The following is a 7500-nucleotide window of genomic DNA, read 5'->3' on the forward strand; positions in this document are numbered from 1 at the left end:
CCCCCCCCCCCCCCCCCCCCAAACACACTATCTCTTACCATGTTGTGTACTGTAATCCAACCCATTTTGCACCTTAACCTACCAAATTTGTAACGCAATTTGTACCGCAATGTAACGCAATTTGTACCGCAATGTAACGCAATTTGTACCGCAATGTAACGCAATTTGTAACGCAATTTGTGTCTTAACCTAACCCACGTTGTGCCTTAACCTAACCCACGTTGTGCCTTAACGTAACCCACGTTGTGCCTTAACGTAACCCACGTTGTGCCTTAACGTAACCCACGTTGTGCCTTAACGTAACCCACGTTGTGCCTTAACGTAACCCACGTTGTGCCTTAACGTAACCCACGTTGTGCCTTAACGTAACCCACGTTGTGCCTTAACGTAACCCACGTTGTGCCTTAACGTAACCCACGTTGTGCCTTAACGTAACCCACGTTGTGCCTTAACGTAACCCACGTTGTGCCTTAACGTAACCCACGTTGTGCCTTAACGTAACCCACGTTGTGCCTTAACCTAACCCACGTTGTGCCTTAACGTAACCCACGTTGTGCCTTAACCTAACCCCGTTGTGCCTTAACCTAACCCACGTTGTGCCTTAACCTAACCCACGTTGTGCCTTAACCTAACCCACGTTGTGCCTTAACCTAACCCACGTTGTGCCTTAACCTAACCCACGTTGTGCCTTAACCTAACCCACGTTGTGCCTTAACCTAACCCACGTTGTGCCTTAACCTAACCCACGTTGTGCCTTAACCTAACCCACGTTGTGCCTTAACCTAACCCACGTTGTGCCTTAACCTAACCCACGTTGTGCCTTAACCTAACCCACGTTGTGCCTTAACCTAACCCACGTTGTGCCTTAACCTGCTCTGTAATTGGCATATGACACGTTACATTAATCTAGTGTTGTCTAACCACAACCCTCTGAATATAGTTCGCTACTCGCACCGCCCACCCTCTTGTGTGTCGTTTCATGTTGAACACTTCGCAAGTGTTGCTTACTTTTTACATGCTCCCGCTGTACACTGTAATGTGGACAACTGCAGGATGTACATCGCCCCCCCCCCTCCACCCTGCCTTCGCACGCTGGTCGTTCAGGTGCTTGCGTGTTCAATGCCCTTCGCAGCTGTTCACTGGCATTCGCATGTCGAAGCGCTCAGTCTACGTCGTGGTACGGCCTGTGTCCACTGTCCGCTGATATCGTAAGCTTAATCCTCACATTGTACTGCACATAGGTCCGTATGTACTGAATGATACGCTGTGGCACATGTGTGACCGTACGACTGCGCCCAACAACAGCGAACCATACGGTCCAAATGTTGTGCACTCAGCCACGTGCCGTCTCCCCATAACAGCTACATTGCAGTGTGGTACGCCATAGAGACGTGTGGGAGTAACGGACGCCCTGGATGGCGATCAGCATGAGCCGTCTGTTGATGTAGTGGCGCGTGTATTCAAACGTAGTCGTCTCTTCTCACACAGTGTGATAGCATGGTGCACCGCGTTCCACATCTGCGACATGGTACAGATGCTGGTTGACAGTCGGTCTCGTAATGGACATCGCATACGTAGGGGGCCACCTCCCACGTGTTCTCTAGTCGTGCACATTTTGTTGCGTGTATGTGGGCAGACGTAGTGTGTCGTGACACCTAACAGACAGGTATGCAATAATCGTTGCATTTGCAAACTGGGATGGACGTCTACGTTTGCTGGTGACGTGACGCAACGCAAATGAACAACTGGTAAACCCATTGTGGTGCGGTTGTTGTTGCTGGAGGTAAATCAGTAAGGGCAAATCTGTGTGTGAAGCGATACGCGGCGGTGGCTGGGTGGGACCGTCCCCGGCCGGTGAGGGGGGGCCGCCCGGCGTGCTGGCCGCGCGGTGCGTGGGCGCACGCGCTACAGCCGGCTGGTGGGGGCGCCCAGTGGCAGGCGCGCCGGCCGACGGACGCGGCAGGCGGCGCAGCTGCGCGCCGGGGCACCCTGCGCGCGGCGCCGGGCGGCCAAAGTGGGTCCTCGCGGGCCCGGTGCGAAGCGCGGTGGACATCTGCAGTGTGCTGGTCCGACTGAGGACTGTGTGCGTTGAGGATGCGCCGCCGCCCGGCACTCGGCGCCGCGACGCCGTCTGCTGCTCGGTCGCCCCAGCGGTTCTCGCTGGTGGTTTGTATCGCAGTTGTGCAGACGTGTTGGCACGTGCGCTGTGCTGGGAGAGTTCGCTTCGGCACCCACGTGGGGCCTTTGCCCTTCTGTGGCGCTGGCGTTGGAGCTGCCGGTCACCGTAGGTGGCGCGTGTTGTCTCCCGCCGGCAATGCCACGACAGCACGCTCCCGGGCCTCTGTCGGCAGCGGCAAGCTCAGTTGGGAGCACGGGTGGTCGCACCTAAAGCGTCTACTCGCCTAACTCCGGGCGATTGCGCCTCTCTCGAACCCGACCAAGTACTTAGGACGGCGCTGCGCGCCGCCGGGACCTGAGAGGGTTTCGAGGTGTATTGTGCAGGGGAGCTCAGCCTCCTCCTGTTTGCAGAATAATTGAGCGGACGCTTGCGTGTTCGCGCGGGCCCCTGGGACACACTCCCGGGCGGCCGGCTGCTCAGCTCTAGTTGACGCAGCTCCCTGGTTGATCCTGCCAGTAGTCATATGCTTGTCTCAAAGATTAAGCCATGCATGTCTCAGTACAAGCCGCATTAAGGTGAAACCGCGAATGGCTCATTAAATCAGTTATGGTTCCTTAGATCGTACCCACGTTACTTGGATAACTGTGGTAATTCTAGAGCTAATACATGCAAACAGAGTCCCGACCAGAGATGGAAGGGACGCTTTTATTAGATCAAAACCAATCGGTCGGCTCGTCCGGTCCGTTTGCCTTGGTGACTCTGAATAACTTTGGGCTGATCGCACGGTCCTCGTACCGGCGACGCATCTTTCAAATGTCTGCCTTATCAACTGTCGATGGTAGGTTCTGCGCCTACCATGGTTGTAACGGGTAACGGGGAATCAGGGTTCGATTCCGGAGAGGGAGCCTGAGAAACGGCTACCACATCCAAGGAAGGCAGCAGGCGCGCAAATTACCCACTCCCGGCACGGGGAGGTAGTGACGAAAAATAACGATACGGGACTCATCCGAGGCCCCGTAATCGGAATGAGTACACTTTAAATCCTTTAACGAGTATCTATTGGAGGGCAAGTCTGGTGCCAGCAGCCGCGGTAATTCCAGCTCCAATAGCGTATATTAAAGTTGTTGCGGTTAAAAAGCTCGTAGTTGGATTTGTGTCCCACGCTGTTGGTTCACCGCCCGTCGGTGTTTAACTGGCATGTATCGTGGGACGTCCTGCCGGTGGGGCGAGCCGAAGGCGTGCGACCGCCTCGTGCGTGTTCGTGCGTCCCGAGGCGGACCCCGTTGAAATCCTACCAAGGTGCTCTTTATTGAGTGTCTGGGTGGGCCGGCACGTTTACTTTGAACAAATTAGAGTGCTTAAAGCAGGCAAGCCCGCCTGAATACTGTGTGCATGGAATAATGGAATAGGACCTCGGTTCTATTTTGTTGGTTTTCGGAACCCGAGGTAATGATTAATAGGGACAGGCGGGGGCATTCGTATTGCGACGTTAGAGGTGAAATTCTTGGATCGTCGCAAGACGAACAGAAGCGAAAGCATTTGCCAAGTATGTTTTCATTAATCAAGAACGAAAGTTAGAGGTTCGAAGGCGATCAGATACCGCCCTAGTTCTAACCATAAACGATGCCAGCCAGCGATCCGCCGCAGTTCCTCCGATGACTCGGCGGGCAGCCTCCGGGAAACCAAAGCTTTTGGGTTCCGGGGGAAGTATGGTTGCAAAGCTGAAACTTAAAGGAATTGACGGAAGGGCACCACCAGGAGTGGAGCCTGCGGCTTAATTTGACTCAACACGGGAAACCTCACCAGGCCCGGACACCGGAAGGATTGACAGATTGATAGCTCTTTCTTGATTCGGTGGGTGGTGGTGCATGGCCGTTCTTAGTTGGTGGAGCGATTTGTCTGGTTAATTCCGATAACGAACGAGACTCTAGCCTGCTAACTAGTCGCGTGACATCCTTCGTGCTGTCAGCGATTACTTTTCTTCTTAGAGGGACAGGCGGCTTCTAGCCGCACGAGATTGAGCAATAACAGGTCTGTGATGCCCTTAGATGTTCTGGGCCGCACGCGCGCTACACTGAAGGAATCAGCGTGTCTTCCTAGGCCGAAAGGTCGGGGTAACCCGCTGAACCTCCTTCGTGCTAGGGATTGGGGCTTGCAATTGTTCCCCATGAACGAGGAATTCCCAGTAAGCGCGAGTCATAAGCTCGCGTTGATTACGTCCCTGCCCTTTGTACACACCGCCCGTCGCTACTACCGATTGAATGATTTAGTGAGGTCTTCGGACTGGTACGCGGCATCGACTCTGTCGTTGCCGATGCTACCGGAAAGATGACCAAACTTGATCATTTAGAGGAAGTAAAAGTCGTAACAAGGTTTCCGTAGGTGAACCTGCGGAAGGATCATTACCGACTAGACTGCATGTCTTTCGATGTGCGTGTCGTGTCGCGCAACACGCTACCTGTACGGCAGCAGCCGTGCGCCGCGTGCGGAACCACGCGTGCCTCTCAAAACTAACGGACAAAATGTTGTGTGGTACGAGCGCTGAAGCTCTGGAGCGGCTGGCCTGCGGCACCTGGCGCCTGGCGCCGGTTTTGAATGACTTTCGCCCGAGTGCCTGTCCGCTCGGTGTGGAGCCGTACGACGCCCATCGGCCGTGAGGCCGTTGGACACAGAACGCTGGAACAGGGGCCGTCAAACGCCTCAGTCCCGCCTATGCAACTGTTTGAAAGAGACAGTGGAAACTAAACAAAAAAGATCACCAGGACGGTGGATCACTCGCTCGTGGGTCGATGAAGAACGCAGCAAATTGCGCGTCGACATGTGAACTGCAGGACACATGAACATCGACGTTTCGAACGCACATTGCGGTCCATGGATTCCGTTCCCGGGCCACGTCTGGCTGAGGGTCGGCTACGTATACTGAAGCGCGCGGCGTTTGTCCCGCCTTCGGAGACCTGGGAGTGTCGTGGCCGCCTGTGGGGCCGGCCGCGTCTCCTTAAACGTGCGATGCGCGCCCGTCGCCTGGCGGTTCGCATACCGGTACTTTCTCGGTAGCGTGCACAGCCGGCTGGCGGTGTGGCGTGCGACACCTCGTACAACGACCTCAGAGCAGGCGAGACTACCCGCTGAATTTAAGCATATTACTAAGCGGAGGAAAAGAAACTAACAAGGATTCCCCAGTAGCGGCGAGCGAACAGGGAAGAGTCCAGCACCGAACCCCGCAGGCTGCCGCTGTCGTGGCATGTGGTGTTTGGGAGGGTCCACTACCCCGACGCCTCGCGCCGAGCCCAAGTCCAACTTGAATGAGGCCACGGCCCGTAAGAGGGTGCCAGGCCCGTAGCGGCCGGTGCGAGCGTCGGCGGGACCTCTCCTTCGAGTCGGGTTGCTTGAGAGTGCAGCTCCAAGTGGGTGTAAACTCCATCTGAGACTAAATATGACCACGAGACCGATAGCGAACAAGTACCGTGAGGGAAAGTGAAAAGAACTTTGAAGAGAGAGTTCAAAAGTACGTGAAACCGTTCTGGGGTAAACGTGAGAAGTCCGAAAGGTCGAACGGGTGAGATTCACGCCCATCCGGCCACTGGCTCCCGCCCTCGGCAGATGGGGCCGGCCGCCCGCGCGGAGCAATCCGCGGCGGGGTCGTGTCCGGTTGCCTTTCCACTCGCCGCGGGGTGGGGCCGTTCGGTGTGCGGTGGGCCGCACTTCTCCCCTAGTAGGACGTCGCGACCCGCTGGGTGCCGGCCTACGGCCCGGGTGCGCAGCCTGTCCTTCCGCGGGCCTCGGTTCGCGTCTGTTGGGCAGAGCCCCGGTGTCCTGGCTGGCTGCTCGGCGGTATATCTGGAGGAGTCGATTCGCCCCTTTGGGCGCTCGGGCTCCCGGCAAGCGCGCGCGGTTCTTCCCGGATGACGGACCTACCTGGCCCGGCCCCGGACCCGCGCCGCTGTTGGCTCGGGATGCTCTCGGGCGAATAATCGCTCCCGTCAGCGGCGCTTCAGCTTTGGACAATTTCACGACCCGTCTTGAAACACGGACCAAGGAGTCTAACATGTGCGCGAGTCATTGGGCTGTACGAAACCTAAAGGCGTAATGAAAGTGAAGGTCTCGCCTTGCGCGGGCCGAGGGAGGATGGGGCTTCCCCGCCCTTCACGGGGCGGCGGCCTCCGCACTCCCGGGGCGTCTCGTCCTCATTGCGAGGTGAGGCGCACCTAGAGCGTACACGTTGGGACCCGAAAGATGGTGAACTATGCCTGGCCAGGACGAAGTCAGGGGAAACCCTGATGGAGGTCCGTAGCGATTCTGACGTGCAAATCGATCGTCGGAGCTGGGTATAGGGGCGAAAGACTAATCGAACCATCTAGTAGCTGGTTCCCTCCGAAGTTTCCCTCAGGATAGCTGGTGCTCGTACGAGTCTCATCCGGTAAAGCGAATGATTAGAGGCCTTGGGGCCGAAACGACCTCAACCTATTCTCAAACTTTAAATGGGTGAGATCTCCGGCTTGCTTGATATGCTGAAGCCGCGAGCAAACGACTCGGATCGGAGTGCCAAGTGGGCCACTTTTGGTAAGCAGAACTGGCGCTGTGGATGAACCAAACGCCGAGTTAAGGCGCCCGAATCGACGCTCATGGGAAACCATGAAAGGCGTTGGTTGCTTAAGACAGCAGGACGGTGGCCATGGAAGTCGGAATCCGCTAAGGAGTGTGTAACAACTCACCTGCCGAAGCAACTAGCCCTGAAAATGGATGGCGCTGAAGCGTCGTGCCTATACTCGGCCGTCAGTCTGGCAGTCATGGCCGGTCCTTGCGGCCGGCCGCGAAGCCCTGACGAGTAGGAGGGTCGCGGCGGTGGGCGCAGAAGGGTCTGGGCGTGAGCCTGCCTGGAGCCGCCGTCGGTGCAGATCTTGGTGGTAGTAGCAAATACTCCAGCGAGCCCTGGAGGGCTGACGCGGAGAAGGGTTTCGTGTGAACAGCCGTTGCACACGAGTCAGTCGATCCTAAGCCCTAGGAGAAATCCGATGTTGATGGGGGGCCGTCATAGCATGATGCACTTTGTGCTGGCCCCCGTTGGGCGAAAGGGAATCCGGTTCCTATTCCGGAACCCCGCAGCGGAACCGATACAAGTCGGGCCCCTCTTTTAGAGATGCTCGTCGGGGTAACCCAAAAGGACCCGGAGACGCCGTCGGGAGATCGGGGAAGAGTTTTCTTTTCTGCATGAGCGTTCGAGTTCCCTGGAATCCTCTAGCAGGGAGATAGGGTTTGGAACGCGAAGAGCACCGCAGTTGCGGCGGTGTCCCGATCTTCCCTCGGACCTTGAAAATCCGGGAGAGGGCCACGTGGAGGTGTCGCGCCGGTTCGTACCCATATCCGCAGCAGGTCTCCAAGGT

The 7500-nt window shown here is 56.8% G+C and overlaps 2 non-coding genes and 1 pseudogene across 2 annotated transcripts in view; all 3 read left to right on the forward strand.

Moving 5' to 3' along the window:
- The first annotated feature begins 2615 nt into the window (after positions 1-2615).
- Positions 2616-4524, forward strand: LOC126112057 (small subunit ribosomal RNA). Its single transcript, XR_007524273.1, has one exon. It is a non-coding gene; the product is annotated as a small subunit ribosomal RNA (ribosomal RNA).
- A 351-nt stretch (positions 4525-4875) lies between these two features.
- Positions 4876-5028, forward strand: LOC126112056 (5.8S ribosomal RNA; annotated as a pseudogene).
- A 189-nt stretch (positions 5029-5217) lies between these two features.
- The window catches only part of LOC126112053 (large subunit ribosomal RNA), a 4225-nt gene continuing 1942 nt past the window's right edge, over positions 5218-7500 (forward strand). The window contains exon 1 of the ribosomal RNA XR_007524271.1: positions 5218-7500. This exon is cut by the window's right edge and continues 1942 nt beyond it. This is a non-coding gene — a ribosomal RNA (large subunit ribosomal RNA).

Source organism: Schistocerca cancellata, unplaced genomic scaffold, assembly GCF_023864275.1.
Source record: "Schistocerca cancellata isolate TAMUIC-IGC-003103 unplaced genomic scaffold, iqSchCanc2.1 HiC_scaffold_121, whole genome shotgun sequence".
NCBI lineage: Eukaryota > Metazoa > Arthropoda > Insecta > Orthoptera > Acrididae > Schistocerca > Schistocerca cancellata.